This window comes from Symphalangus syndactylus, chromosome 19, assembly GCF_028878055.3.
Source record: "Symphalangus syndactylus isolate Jambi chromosome 19, NHGRI_mSymSyn1-v2.1_pri, whole genome shotgun sequence".
NCBI classification, from domain to species: Eukaryota; Metazoa; Chordata; class Mammalia; order Primates; family Hylobatidae; genus Symphalangus; species Symphalangus syndactylus.
Genome location: NC_072434.2, coordinates 67,973,185 through 67,986,524, shown reverse-complemented (window position 1 = coordinate 67,986,524; position 13,340 = coordinate 67,973,185). Strand labels below are relative to the sequence as shown.

The 13,340-nt window shown below is 37.7% G+C and overlaps 1 protein-coding gene across 6 annotated transcripts in view; it reads right to left on the bottom strand.

The window, feature by feature from the left end:
• Positions 1 to 13,340, bottom strand: part of DISP1 (dispatched RND transporter family member 1) — a 176,528-nt gene that overhangs the window by 68,519 nt on the left and 94,669 nt on the right. The window contains exons 3-4 of one of the 6 annotated variants that reach the window (XM_063613968.1): positions 651 to 791; positions 428 to 508 (exon numbers count right to left, since the gene is read on the bottom strand). The exons of 4 other annotated variants lie outside the window; for them this stretch is intronic. The gene's annotated coding sequence lies outside the window, so the exon portion shown is untranslated. Of the gene's footprint in view, positions 1 to 427; positions 509 to 650; positions 961 to 13,340 lie in introns of those variants that run through there. One more of the 6 variants, XM_063613969.1, reaches the window with a different exon arrangement.

Sequence of the window (13,340 nt, the reverse complement as noted above, 5' to 3'; positions counted from 1 at the left end):
ATGTAGTCACTATTGTAGTTACCATGTAATGCATGAAACATTTAAACTACTAAAATATAGCTTGAAGGCCTGTACCAAGCTGTGTATCTGAAACGAACTCTGATAAGAATTACTTGCTGTTGAAGTTTAGTTCATAAGAGGGTATCTTCACCAAACTACTCTCTTTATAGGAGGGAAGATGCTAATAATTTTCTATTTTCTTATAATATTTAATTCACAAAAGTGACTAATGTGATTCCTACAACTCTACATTTATTTTTCTATCACCTGGTAATCGCAAGCACATATTTTCAAAATTTTCTGATTTAGATAGTAGTTAAATAAGAATCTCAAAGTATAAAACAACAAACATCCTTAAAGCTTAGGTTTCCTTCCAACTTCACAAAGACATGACATTTTAATAAACTTAAGAAATGGCTGGCCTTACCTTACTGTGCTAGACTACAATTTAAATAAACTTCACAAGATTTTAATGTGTTAAAATGCCAAATGCCGTTCAAAGTTTACACTGAAAAAAAAAAAAAAAGTGAGCTAGAATTTTAAATACAATCCTAGAAACAAAGTTCAGTTTTTAAATAAATTCTCCTAAAATAACAAATTCACACGCATTTCTCACACACATATTCACACAGCAAGAGTAAATGTATTACCTTTATGTTAAAAGAGGGAACTTCTCTGGCTCAGTTTGGTGCAAATGATTGCAGTAGCAACAGCGGCAACTGACTGCAGGATCACAGCACAGCAGAAAGCAATGAGTTGGCAGGAGCAGCTCCATAGAGCGGCAGGACAGACTGAATGACAAGCACATGCAGATTGCTTTGAATTAGGCATGTTAGGGGCTGGAACTTTCAGTGTTTGCTCTCCAATAGGACAGGAGAGTTTTTCTCCTATTTAACCCCTTGGGGCAAGGTCTTAATAATGGTAACAGCTGGCATACAGAGGGGCTTGATCTGAGCACAAGGTCAGCAAGCCAGGATATGAAGGTGACATGTAATTTCTAGCCTTTTCCTGCTTCCACAGAGAAACTGCATGAAGGACTGTTTTTAGTTATAACTTCCTTTGATCTTTTGGATTTTAAGTTACTTAGTAGATTAAAGCCATGTTAGCTGATATTATTTGCTTGCTTAGCCTGACTTAAGTGTTACAGATTCAGTTTTCCAACACACAGTGCTACTACATTTAAAATAACACAAATAAACACCAATCTGCATTTATTTCCAAGTTCCAGGGATTCTTGTGTTCTTTCACAAAATGGCTCGAGATCTTACTTTTAGGACAGAAAGTTCATGGTTTTAAAAAGAGGCAGAATCTTCTTTTAAAATGTTAGAGTAGTTTTAAGTGTTTTTCTTCAATTTTCCAAACAAAACAGCAGTTTGTCAAATAAATTTGACACTGCTTTTTATAAATGTATGGCCCTCATGATGCCAGTATTTAAAATCCCACAACCACAACATAAAAATCTCTTAAATACTACAAACAAATGCTTTAAATTTACAAATGACATCCCTTAGCAAATAAGTTATAATTTATTGAAACCGTGAAATCTAACTCTTCATGACTTTGGTAATAAAAATGTGTATGCAATTCTTTTAGCAGGATGTACTGAGTAACTATATGAGGATAGCAGTTTCAAAAATTTCAAAACCATAAACAAAGAAAAAAAGATAAAATTGGACTTCATCAAAAACTTTTGAAGATCAAAAGACATTATCAAGAAAATGAAAACACTCACAGAATGGGAGAAAATATTTGCAAGTCATATATCTAAGAGTCTAGTATTCAGAATATATATTTAAAAGCTCTTACAACTCAACAATAAAAAGACAAATAATCCAATTTAAAAGAGGTAAAGTATTTGAATAGACACATCTCTAAAGAAGAAATACAAATGGCCAATATGCACATGAAAAGATGTTCAACGTCATTAGTGATTTAGGGAAATACAAATCAAAACCACTTATAAGTGATATCTTATTAGATACCACTTCACATCCATCATTCTGTTTCAAACAAACAGAAAATAACAAGTGTTGTCAAGGACATGGAGAAATTGGAATCCTTAAACACTGCTAGCGGGAATATAACATGCTTTAGCTTCTGCAAAAAAAAAAAAAAAAATAGCTTGGTAATTCCTCAAAATATTAAACATAGAACTAACATATGACCCAGCAACTCCACTCCCAGTACAGTTGATCCTCATTATTTGTGGATTGTGTATTTGCGAATATGATTATTCACTATAAATTATTTGTAACCCCCAAATAATCCTCATGGTGCTTTCACAGTCATTCAGACATGTGAATTGGCAGAGTGGTGAAAAACGTGAGTCACTCAAACAAGACTACCCTCTTGTGCTTGGCTCTCATACTGTAAACAAGTCTCCCTTTTGCGGTCGATTTAGTGCCATGTTTTTCACATTTTGTGCTTTTTTTTGGTGAATTCACTGTTTCAAACAGCCCCCAAGTGTAACGCTGAAGTGCTGCCTACTCTTTCTAAGTCCAAGAAGGCTGTGACAGGCCTTGTCACACACAGAAAATATACCTGGTTAGGTAAGCTGCTTTGTTCAGGCATGAGTTATGGCGCTGTTAGGCATGCACTCAATGTTAATGAATCGGCAATAAATATAAGATATCTTTAAAAAGAAACACACATAAAACAAGGTTATATATTGATCAATTGATGAAAATGTGACCAGAGCCTTACAGGAACCTAACCCTGTATTTCTCCTAGAACCAGTAATTCAGTATTCACTAATTCAGTGTTTGCAGTGACTTCATGAACAAAACTACCACAAATAATGAGAACTGACTGTATATACCAGATAGAAAATATGTTCATACAAAAACCTGTACATGAATATTCATAGTGCCTTATTCATAACTGCCAAAAGTAGAAACAACCTAAATATCCATTAACTGATGAGTGGATAAACAACATATGTACATCTGTACAATGGAATATTATTCAGCCATAAAAATAATGAAGCACTGATACATGCTACAATATGGATGAACCTTGGAAACACTGTGTTAAGTGAAAGAAACAAAAGGCCACATATTTTATGATTCCATTTATATGAAATATCCAGCAGAGGCAAATCCATAGAGACAAAATGTAGGTTAGTGGTTGCCAGGGGCTGAGGGGTGGAGACAGAGGATGGGGAGTGACTGCTAATAGGTATGGAGTTTATTTTTGGATGGTGAAAATGTTATAGAATTAGATAATGGTGATGTTTGCACAGTCCTGTGAATACACTAAAAACCACTGAAATGTCTACTTTAAAATGGTGAATTTTTTCGGATGTGACTTATATCTCAATTTCAAAAATAAGGAAGATATAAAGTTCCAGTCATTAGACCAGTGGTTCTTAACTTGAGTGTGCATGAGGATTCCCTGGAGGGCTGATGAAAACAGAGATTCCTGAGTCCCATCCCCCAGAATTCTGATTCTGAAGGTCTGGGGTAGGGCTAGAGAATTTGCTTTTCTAGTAAGTCCTCAGGATGATGCTGCTGCTGCTGTTCTGGGACCCACATTTTGAGAACCACTGTATGTCTGAGCTCCTAGAGGGTAGGAAAGGTAACTTTCATCTCTGTATCTCCTAATTCACCTGAAAAAGAGCCAGTCTTGGAAGCAAGAGGACAAGGAAAAGGAAGAGTGAAATATTTACTTGAGGAAATATATTAAAGGAGTCAGTCCCTAAAATCTTAGGGTATGCTGATTTCATGTCATATGTATGCCAAATGCTGTAATACCAAAAATTCCCATGACAAAAAGGAATTAAAGAATTAAAATAAAAATGAAGGTATTTTAACACTCTTTGATCATCTGAACAGTATTTTGGTTCACTTTATTAAAGCAGCTAATCCTATTTCACTGTGCTTTTCCTTTCAAGAAATGCAAACAAAGGTTCTACAGTTGTTGATCCTATAAAGAAATCCCTTAAATTAAATAAAGTGTCACAAAAACCAAAGACCTGTATTCTCTAACTCAGAAACTGGTAAATTCTTATTTATATTTTTATCAAAATTACAGATTCGTATGTCTAATCACTTCATTTAAACATTTGGGGTCCATGTAAAAATAGACAAGTTAAAGTACACTTTTGGTATTGTCACATGGGACACATAATTATTTTATAAATAAATATTATCCCCAATTACTTCAATATGTTTCTCAATATATTATTCAGAGTGAAAAGAAAAGTACTAGTAACCTTACAATGTTCTAATATTTTCTGAAAACAGTATCCTTTTTGTCTTAGATCATACTATTTAGGTATCTTTCTTCATTATTAGGAAGACAAGGGCATGGGGGAGGGAAAAAGAGACTAGAGCCTGCAGGAGAGGCACAACACTTGGTACTTTAAAAAAAGTGATAAAACAGCTGCTGATTAACAAACTCTTTCCCAGCTGCACCTAGTCAAAAATGCAATTCCGGATTCTGTTACATTTATTAACATTTAAAAGTCTTGTCTATTTATCTTTTTTCTTAGCATGAAGTGTCAAACAGTTATGAACAAGTAAACTGTGGTATACTGTAGACACTGCTTCAGCAAGATTTTTCTTTCAGTATGGTCAAATTAATAGTTTAGTAATTTGGAAGTACAAGTTCAGAAAAACTAATCATACCAAAGTTCTGAAGATAATATTCTATATTGGATTTTGATGTTTCCAGAGTACAAATAGTTCCATACCCACTGAAAACTTCAGACCAGAGCATTATGCTGCGCAAGTCATAGCCCAGTGCAGGGAATCACTGAAGACTTGAAGTTAGTCTCAGCTCTACCACTCACTGGCTATGTAACCTTGAACTCATCACTGAATCAAGAGGTTACAGTCTCCTTATCTACAAAATCCAAACATTAGATGAGATGATCTCATAGTTCCCTGCTGGCTCTGAATTCAGTTTTTATGAATTTGGATATCACTGCAAATAGATAAGATAAATCCCAATTTTACTACTCAAACCTGGATTTTTTAGCTTTTTTTTTTTTTTTTTTTTTTTATTATTATACTTTAGGGTTTTAGGGTACATGTGCACAATGTGCAGGTTTGTTACATATGTATCCATGTGCCATGTTGATTTCCTGCACCCATTAACTCGTCATTTAGCATTAGGTGTATCTCCTAATGCTGTCCCTCCCCCCTCCCCCCACCCCACAACAGTCCCCGGAGCGTGATGTTCCCCTTCCTGTGTCCATGAGTTCTCATTGTTCAATTCCCACCTATGAGTGAGAACATGCGGTGTTTGGTCAAACCTGGATTTTTTAAGAAAAGACCATGCATTCAAAGTTGAATTAGCAAGTCTGGAGCAAAGACCATATTGCAAGGAAATTGCAGGAAAAAAAAAAATCAAGGGATGCTGAAATTCCTCCCCAACAATTTGGAAATATGTACATCTGTCTTATATATTCCTCTTACCCAACGACGGACATTTCTTAGGCTTCTTTCTTATCTCATTTCCTGTTGAAAATTCTACCTCTAAAATCCACAATTTTTACAACGGAAAATTTTATGGCCTTGCTCGTCTTCCATAGTCTGACATCTTCACCCTTATGACCTCGTGGCTCTAGAGTCTTTATCCATGTCCTTTCCTATTTTTACTTGCTTTGTGCTTAGTTAAGAGCTCATCGTCAGCATTTATTTACTTCACCAGCATTCCAGCCTTTCAAAGAGCTCCACTAAACTTGCTCTCCCTGCTCTTCTTTTTTTCCTTTCTCTCTTAGGTTTAGAAATGTTACTGTAAAAAGTCACCAGACAAGGAAGCAGAGACCTAAAACAAACGCACACTCTCAACTCCAGAGGGCTTACAATGCGGCTGTGATTCATCTCATCTATCATAGATTCTCCACTGGAAATCTCCACAAGGATGGCCGAAAATCTTTCCCATGCTCCCTACCTTAACCTTCTCAGCAAATGATGCCACCTATTTTATGGGAAAGAATGAAACTATTTGACTATGAGTTCCTTTAAACACTACACCTGTACTTCAAACTTTTTCTGGAACTTGTCCCTTATCTCTCAGTGTCCGACCCTCTTTCCTGCTATTAATTACTGTATTTATCCACTGTATCTTTGCTCCCCAATAAGGTAGCCACAAGCCACATGTGATGACTTAATTTTAAATTGATTCATATTAAATGAAATTTAAAAATCTCAGTGTTCCAGTTGCACAAGGCGCCACATTTCAAGAGTCATATGCAGTTCACGGCTTCTGAATGGGCAGTGCAAATAGAGAATATTTTCATTACTACAGACAGTCTTACTAGACACAGGTACTCTAGATCTTGACCACCATGTCTCTTTACTCTGTCTCACTCTGCCTCCCCAAGTCCATCTTCATTTTTCCATCTTTGTCAAATTGTTAATTACTTACAAAAAATGTTTAGTTTTCCCCTAGCCTGAAAAATTCCTTCCCTTGGCCTGCTAGTCCTCAGGCTACTTACCTATCTTTTCCTTTCCTTTGCCAGACAATACTCAAGCTTTAACTCCATCTCGTTCCTTCACTTCCTACAATCTTACCTACCATCTAATAAAACTGTTTCTTCAAAAATGAAACCCAGTGGCCCTTTCTCAATATTCATTTTCATTTCTTCATTTACCAACTTTGTTGGTAAATATTCTTTTCTCTTTACTCAGTTTCCATTATCCTAACATTCTCTATCTCTTTAACCTCTATTCCATTTTCTTGGCAGATCTTCTTAATTCTGTTATTCTAAATCTTGAGCAATATCCAATGGTCTTTTCCTTTGAACTTCCTGCTTTATGTTTCCTGCCTATATTGTCACACTCCAATTTCTATTGTAAGTTCCATTTCTGCAGCTTCTACTCTCTAAGGACATTTCAATGTATATATCCTGCCAGCAGCTCAAACTCAATTTAAAATACAAATGATCTTATCGTCCTCAAACAACTTCTTGATTTTCCTACTTCTGTCCACCCTTTCAGTCATTTAAGCCCAAAATTTTCACTTAAATATGTATTTACTGAACACCAGATCTGTGCTGCATCCTGAGCTATGGCAGGAGTCATCTTTGACCTTTACACCCTGTATACCCTTGTTCATTCATTCCCAAGTCCTAGCCATTGTCACATATACCCATCCTTTCCATTTCCTCTGCTACTTTCTTAGATTAACTTTCCCTTGAATTACTACAACAGCCTAATAGATGTGACCCTATCTATGGTCTCCTACCTTTTCTACCTTATCTAAGCAACATAGAGCTTCTAGATACATCATGTAAGAGATAGATCTGATCAAGCTGCTCTTCAGTCCAAAAAAACACTCATGGCTCCCCCACTAGTTTAAACATCTTAGCTGGCACACAAGATTCTCCATTATCTGGGCTCCTTCCCCTCCCACTCACTGCCCTTGCCAAACAGAATTTGCTTTACTCCAAACAAGCTTTCACACACACCCTCACACCCTCAGTGCTTGCACTAGTCTTTCTACCAGCAATGGCCTTTGTTCACATTTCCAACTTCCATAATCCCATCCATTCTTCACAACACACAGCAAACAACATGAAATCTTCTCTGATTACCTAAGCCAGAAATTCTCTCTTTCTATTCTAAGTTACATACATGACCTGAGATCTCTCATGGTACTTAGCACATGCCTTTTTTTATTGTGGTCATTTATATATCTCTTTTACCCTCTTAATCTATATGTAAAGGCACAGGTTCTATTATAATCATTTTTATACCCCTTAAGAAGGGATATAAAGTATATTATACCGTGTACTAGGTCAAATATTTATACTCGACAAATGTTTATTAACAAATGACATTTTACAACTTGTTATTACATATATCCTTTATTAAGCAGAATACAGTATTGAAACATAGCCTGCAAATTAATATTCAGCATACAAAATCCTATTTTACTGCTGATTTATATGGGCCCCACAATATGTTGCACTATTCTCAGCTTTTAAATTCTGAGTACTAAACTGCTACTGAATAATAAGGAATGATAGTAATTAGCTTTCACCCTTTTCTCAGTAGACGTTGCTCCAGAAGCTAACATGCAAGCATATTCTTGGGTAGTTTTTATAATTTTATTTTTTGTTTTGAAGGTAGAATTTTCCCATGGCATTGACAGAAATATTTTTAAACAAGGAAAAAAAAGTAAGAATTTTCACCTATAGTGAGTCATTAAGTATAAGTCTGTAGCTTAATTGCCAATTACTTTTTTTCTTTTTCTTTTTTGAGATGGAGTCTCACTCTTTAGCCCAAGCTGGAATGCAGTGGCATGATCATGGCTCGCTGCAACCTCCGCCTCCAGGGCTCAAGTGATTCTCGTGCCTCAGCCTCCCGAGTAGCTGGGACTACAGGCATGCACCACACCCGGCTAATTTTTTTTTTTTTTTTTTTTTTGAGACGGAGTCTCGCTCTGTCACCCAGGCTGGAATGCAGTGGTGCAGTCTCGGCTCACTGCAAGCTCCGCCTCCCGCGTTCACGCCATTCTCCTGCCTCAGCCTCTCCGAGTAGCTGGGACTACAGGCGCCCGCCACCATGCCCGGCTAATTTTTTTTTGTATTTTTAGTAGAGACGGGGTTTCACCGTGGTCTCGATCTCCTGACCTCGTGATCCGCCCGCCTCGGCCTCCCAAAGTGCTGGGATTACAAGCGTGAGCCACCGCGCCCGGCCCTAATTTTTGTATTTTTAGTAGAGACAGGGTGTTACACCATGTTGCCCAGGGTGGTCTCGAACTCCTGAGCTCAGGAGATCTGCCTGCCTTGGCCTCCCAAAGTACTGGGATTACAGGCGTGAGCCACTGTGCCTGGCCCAATTAATCTTAGTAGCAAATAGGATTTCTGTGATAAACTGTCTTGGAAATAAGTGAATCTGGGAAATCTTAGTTTTTATTTATTATGATCTTTGCTTCATTTGATTATAGACTAGAAAACCACATGTATGTTATCACTATACAGAAAGCATTTTGGTCATCTAGAATGAAATTTACTTAATATTAATTTATATACTATCAAAAATTTTAATAGTGATCAGAAACTGGGGTACATATTTTAAAGCAAAAACCATAGAGATCAGTAAATTTCAGAGAAAACGTAGTTTTTCATTTTTCTGTGAAGAAAAAAGTCTGACTAATGCTAAAAAATAGGCAAAATTCCAACCCTCCTTAACGTAACCAAAAAATTACTATTAAGAAAACTTTTTAAATGTGAAAACTAACTCAAGCAGGTTGGTTTATTACAGATTTCACACTGGAATTCAACGGAATATTTTGTCTTTAACAAGAGCTTTCTCCCACACAAAGTATAGTGTTATGTTTTAGAGGACAGAAGGCTCATATTTGATAGTTTTATATCAAAACAAGCTGAATCACTTCAGCCATAACAAAATAAGTAGACTGTAGATCATCTAAATATATAATCTGTGCTGCACTATGATTTAAAAGCAAATCACAATAAATCCATGGGCTCTGGAGAGTTTCCAAAATATTTTTGGTTTGTGATACAGCATTTCAAAATGTAATATTTTACTTTTATGATAGAAACTCTTGGCAGGAGATTTACTCCTTGAATGAAGACCACTATGTCTTGACTCTGATCTAATCAGAACATTCTCTTTAACAGTTTCAGTTGTATTTTGTTCCCAAACTCTAAATGAATCTACATGCATGTGGTATGCATAGATTAAGAGAGGTTATAACTAATACACTGAAGTTTTCTGTAAGACATCAAATATTTATAGAGAAGGTTACCTTTACTGTATGTCATGAAATAAAAATACATGCAAATTAATTTTCCAAAAGCTAGACTTTGTAGGAATATAAATATCACCTGCATACAAACATGTGTCATCATTGCTAAAGGCTTAGATTAAGTATAACTTAGATTATAGTAACATTAAGAAAATGACACATCACATTCCCAAAAATAAAATGAAGTTGTAGGGAAAAAGAGAAATGAAAATTCAAATCCCATTTCATTTAAACTTTCTGTAATATGTGGTAATATTTTTGGCAAGGAAAGAACCTTAAGCTACCCAAGCTCTAATGTAGAAAACATTACGGTTAGTAGGGTTAGATACTTCACTAATGTACAGGGAGTTGTTTTATATGTTGAAAACACGTGCATTAGTTATTCAGAAGTTCAAACAGTTCAAAATTATGTCATGCTATATCTAGCTTCAGAAATTTGTTTGTATGAAATAAAATGCTGTGGTTTGCCACAGTTACTACGGTTACCACAGGACTGAACAAAGGGACACGAATGCAGAAATGAAAACTTAAAAGAAACTTTTAAAGAAGAGGTCTGGGGAAGAAGAGGGCTCCTTTTCTAGTGAGCAAAGGCAGCAGCCCTGAGCTTCTACAGCCCTTCATATTTACTGGGTAGACAGAGCAGGGAGGAGCAGATAACGACTGGTCAGCTGCTTGATTGATCACAGGTTCACATTATTGCTAACAGGCTTCAATGTGCCTAATCACAAGAAACACTGCGCTCGGGGCGTGACTTCCCTCAGCATTCCTTCTGGGCGGCAGATGCAGTTTGTCAGTTTGCCAACATTCTGCATTTATGAAAACAGTTTGCTGTTTACTCATATAGCCTCCAGTGGTATACTGAGTTGATTACGATCCCCACTCTTTCGGCCTGCAACATCTCTCCCTGTGTTTTTTAATTAATTGAGAAAGGTAATTGCAGGCTGTGCAGCCCTTAATTGCCGGTTGGTGGTTCTTTCAGTCTTCACATTCAAATTCAACTGGCTTATGGCTCCTACTGGGGGAACCAAGCCCGTGGTTGGGATCCATGGGTCCCTCCAGTCTCCCGTTCCGTGGTTGCACACATCTTGAGGGCACCCACACGGTTTGTACATTTCCTATAAAAAACACAAGCATACCCTCATCCCCACATTAGTAAATCAACCCAAACAAAAGCAAAGGCTTTTGTGGCTGCAGCCAGGAGGCATGCCGTTGCTGAAGCATCTGCTCCACAAGCTGTATCTCAGCTTCTGCCTCTTTGGTTAATTACCGTGGGGTAAAACTTTCCATTGATAACAAGAGGCAGGCTCTTTCTGATTAACAGAAGGCACAGAGAAAACAAATCAAGGCTTATTCTTCTCGTGCAATAGCACAGTAAAAAAATCAATCCTCAAGATCTATTACCATGAGAGACCAGTCTCTTGCTCCCATATCCATAAGCCCACACAACTTCTTTTCTTCAATCTGCACTGCACAAGTGGGTCTACTAGATACTACGGGTTGTGATGAACTTCCTATGTAGTTGTACTTCCAAATCCCTCGATTCCCTCATCTCTCCTTTCGTGGAGAAGGGTGCAATTTACAGGGAATAAGCAACAGTTCAGCAATATATTTTCCCAGTTCAAAAACCCAAAGATCTTGTGACATTACCACTACCTGAATTTCTCCTTCACAATCAAAATCAACAACTCCTGGGACTACAGTAATGCCCTATAAGTTAAGATGACTTTTGCCCAAAATTAATCCCATGTATCCTGTTGGCAAAGGTCCCCAAATACCAGTGGGAATCTTAGTGGGTTTGTTTCCTCCAATTAACGTAACCCGTTCTCTGACTGGGACATCCAATCCTGCGCTTCCAGGTGTTCCTGGGGAGAGGGAATCAATATGCCTCTGGAGACCCACCCCTGAAACAGAATTGTGGCCTGGATGGGGAATGTCCTCATTGTCTGAGGTGCCTGGGTCCAGGCCCCCTTCTCATTTCCAGACAGGGAGGTGCTGTTTTGATGACATTTTGAATGGCATTGATTAGCACAATGATTTCCCTTATTGCAATGAGGGCAAAGTCCTGGCATTTTTACTGTTGAGAGGGGAACTGTGTTGTAAGATCCCTTCTGTCCAGAGGTCTGAGAGCATTCTTTTTTGAAATGTCCAATTTTTCTACACTTACAACATTTTCCCACTTTAGTCCCCTTAGATCAACTACCAAATCGGCCATTGCTTGAACCAACATTGTAGAGCAATGAAGCTCAGTTCCCATATCTTGACAAGCTCTGAGAAAACCTCCCAAGTTTTTTGTACATCTCACAGGTGCCAGTGCACATTTACAATCCACGTTTGCATTCTCAAAAGCCAAAGTTAAAGTTAGCCTTCCTGTAGCCACAAAAGAAGACCATACAAGGCAATTTTCATCCTCCCTCTTCTGTTCACCACCCTCGATAGGTGCTGTGGGTTGTGCAAAAAATTCTCTCGAATTTTGAAATAATGACAAAAGGACAATATGAACGAAATTCCAAACAGAAAAGAGAAAAGAAATAGTCAAATTCTTCTCCATGTTACCCTGATTCAAAAACTTCCCATTCTCTTTACCTCTTTAGGGCACTGACCTTATAGTGCTGCCAGCAGACTCATAAAGGGGTTTCTCATTCATCTGGTCAGTCTGACTTTCTCTGTTCCAGCAGACCTTCCTCGTTCAAGTCCCTATAGGATCCTATCTGTCCCTGTCTGTCCCTCTCTGTCCCTGCAAGTCTCTGCTAGTCTCTATCTGTCCCTATCTGTCCCTGTTCGCCCCTGTTTGGGTGCCATTTGCCGCAGTTTGCCACAGTTACTACTGTTACCACAGGACTGAACGAAGGGGGGCGAATGCAGAAATGAAAGCTTAAAACAAAAGAAACTGTTTTAAAGAAGAGGTCTGGGGAAGAAGAAGAGGGTTCCTTGCTTCTAGTGAGCAAAGGCAGCAGCCCTGAGCTTCTACAGCCCTTTATATTTACTGGGTAGAAAGAGCAGAGAGAAGCAGATAATGATTGGTCAGCTGCTTGATTGATCACAGGTTCACATTATTGCTAACAGGCTTCAAATGGGCCTAATCACAAGAAACACTGTGCTTGGGGTATGACTTCCCTCAGCATTCCTTCTGGGCGGCAGATGCAGTTTGTCAGTTTGCCAACATTCTGCATTTATGAAAACAGTTTGCTGTTTACTCATATAGCCTCCAGTGGTGTACTGAGTTGATCACGACCCTCACTCTTTCAGCCTGAAACAATAAAATTCTGCAAGATGGTTGTGAAAAGAAATGAGGTAATGACAAATGGGCAGAAGTAAGGATATTTATTTATATCAGAATTTTAAGAGTATAAGAAATATGCTAGAATATTTTACTTAGGCCTCTTAAAAAACCCTTGAAAATATACCAACACAGATGTGTTGTTAGGCTCAAAACTTAAGCCTGGCTGAAAGAATATATTTATAAATGACATACATTAGAAACTACAAGCAAGTCATAGAAGGCAAAAGGGTATCCTAACATATTTAAGGGCAGTATGTCACTAATGTCACCAAGCTCAGCAAATGCCATTTCAAAAACACTGAAACAAAACTCATTACAATTGATTGGCATGCTC